Source organism: Triticum aestivum, chromosome 7A, assembly GCF_018294505.1.
Source record: "Triticum aestivum cultivar Chinese Spring chromosome 7A, IWGSC CS RefSeq v2.1, whole genome shotgun sequence".
In the NCBI taxonomy this organism is placed as follows: domain Eukaryota; kingdom Viridiplantae; phylum Streptophyta; class Magnoliopsida; order Poales; family Poaceae; genus Triticum; species Triticum aestivum.
Genome location: NC_057812.1, coordinates 122,138,654 through 122,141,598, shown reverse-complemented (window position 1 = coordinate 122,141,598; position 2,945 = coordinate 122,138,654).

Sequence of the window (2,945 nt, the reverse complement as noted above, 5' to 3'; positions counted from 1 at the left end):
ATATTATCAGACAAGAGATCTTTAACAATAGCAATATTAGGTTCTACTTTAACTTGCTCAGGAGGTGTATAAGTTCTAATATTGCTTTTACGAACAACAGTTGAAGCTTTAGCATGATCCTTTATTCTAACAGGGAAAGGTGGTTTCTCAATATAAGAAGTAGGAACAATATGATCATTATAAGTGACAGTCTTTTCTTCAACTTTAATAGGTGCAGCTACTTTTACTTCTATGGGAGGGTGATATTTAAACCACTTCTCCTTAGGGAGATCAACATAAGTAGCAAAAAATTCACAGAAAGAAGCTACTATCTCAGAGTCAAGTCCATATTTAGTGCTAAACTTACGAAAAATATTGGTATCCATAAAAGATTTAACACAATCAAACTTAGGTGTCATACCTGACTCCTTACCTTCGTCGAGGTCCCAATCTTCAGAGTTGCGTTTAATTCTATCCAATAAATTCCATCTGAATTCAATAGTCTTCATCATAAAAGAGCCAGCACAAGAAGTATCAAGCATGGTTTGATTATTATGAGAAAGCCGAGCATAAAAACTTTGCATAATTATTTCTCTCGGAAGCTCATGATTGGGGCATGAATATAACATTGATTTAAGCCTCCCCCAAGCTTGAGCGATGCTTTCTCCTTCGTGAGGCCAGAAATTATATATATAATTGCGATCACGATGAACAAGATGCATAGGGTAATACTTTTGATGAAATTCCAGCTTCAATCTTTTATAGGTTGAGGAGCAACTCTTTGCTCTACTGGACGGGGTGAAGATACCCCAAACAAGCCCCTCGGAGAATTACTTTCCACAGTAACAAGTGACAGTAAATATCAGCACACTATATAAATTTTTCCTTACCAAATTCCACCTACCAAAGGCGCTACACTCCCTGGAAACGGCGCCACAAAAGAGTCTTGATGACCCACAAGTGTAGGGGGTCTATCGTAGTCCTTTCGATAAGTAAGAGTGTCGAACCCAACGAGGAGCATAAGGAAATGATAAGCGGTTTTCAGCAAGGTATTCTCTACAAGTACTGAAATAAGTGGTAACAGATAGTTTTGTGATAAGATAGGTTGTAACGAGCAACAAGTAACAAAAGTAAATAAAGTGCAGCAAGGTGGCCCAATCCTTTTGTAGCAAAGGACAAGCCGGAACAAACTCTTATAATAGGAAAAGCGCTCCCGAGGACACATGGGAATATCGTCAAGCTAGTTTTCATCACGTTCATATGATCCGCGTTCGATACTTTGATAACTTGATATGTGGGTGGAACGGTGCTTGGGTGTTGTTCTTACTTGAACAAGCATCCCACTTATGATTAACCTCTATTGCAAGCATCCGCAACTACAACAAAAGTATTAAGGTAAACCTAACCATAGCATGAAACATATGGATCCAATTCAGCCCCTTACGAAGCAACGCATAAACTAGGGTTTAAACTTCTGTCACTCTAGCAACCCATCATCTACTTATTACTTCCCAATGCCTTCCTCTAGGCCTAATGGTGAAGTGTTATGTAGTCGACGTTCACATAACACCACTAGAGGCTAGACAACATACATCTTATCAAAATATCAAACGAATACCAAATTACATGACTACTCATAGCAAGACTTCTCCCTTGTCCTCAGGGACGAACGTAATTACTCACAAAGCATATTCATGTTCATAATCAGAGGGGTAATAATATGCATATAGGATCTGAACATATAATCTTCCACCAATTAAACCAACTAGCATCAACTACAAGGAGTAATCAACACTACTAGCAACCTACTAGCATCAATCCCGAACTTTGAGACAAGAATTGGATACAAGAGATGAACTAGGGTTTGGAGATGAGACGGTGCTGGTGAAGATGTTGATGGATATTGCCCTCTCCCGATGAGAGGAGCGTTGGTGATGACGATGGTGATGGTTTCCCCCTCCGGGAGGGAAGTTTCCCCGGCAGAACAGCTCTGCCGGAGCTCTAGATTGGATCCGCCAAGGTTCCGCCTCGTGGCGGCGGAGTCTCGTCCCGAAAAGTTCCTCTTTATTTTTTTATCATCAAAATACCTCATATAGGAGAAGATGGGCGTCGGAGAGCCACCAGGGGGCCCACGAGGTAGGGGGCGCGCCCTAGGGGGGACGCCCCCCACCCTCGCGAGCAGGGTGTGGGCCCCCTGGCCTTCATCTTTGGCGTGGATTTTTCTTTATTTCTTTTAAGACGTTCCGTGGAGTTTCAGGACTTTTGGAGTTGCGCGGAATAGGTCTCTAATATTTGCTCCTTTTCCAGACCAGAATTCCAGCTGCCGGCATTCTCCCTCCTTATGTAAACCTTATAAAATAAGAGAGAATAGCCATAAGTATTATGATATAAAGTGCAATAACAGTCCATAATGCAATAAATATTGATATAAAAGCATGATGCAAAATGGACGTATCAATAGTCTTCATATATTTGTTAAAAAAATCTCCGTGAAGTTTCAGCTTGTTTGGAGTTGTGCAGAATAGGTGGCCTGACGTAGCTTTTCCAGGTCCAGATTTCCAGCTGCCGAAATTCTCTCTCTTTGTGTGTACCTTGCATATTATGAGAGAAAAGGCGTTAGAATTACTCCAAAAAGTATTATTATGGATGAAAACATCATAAATAACAGTAGGAAAACATGATGCAAAATGGATGTATCACTTCTGCACCAGCACATGTGCGGATCAGTTTGGAGCATTCCAGAAAGCTGGTGGAGTCACTTTGGCGCCTCTCTGTACATAGCGAATCCACGAATTATCAACCGTTGGTTTTTTTGAGCTGGGTACTGATAAACGGTGGATGTTTAGCTTCTGGAACAAATCTATGGCTTGTAACTGCTTCAGGGTCTTGCCGGATAGCTAATTCAAGTTTAAAATTTTGTGTACTATAGTAGTAGAGATATATGATGGGTCGTCCACCGTATACGC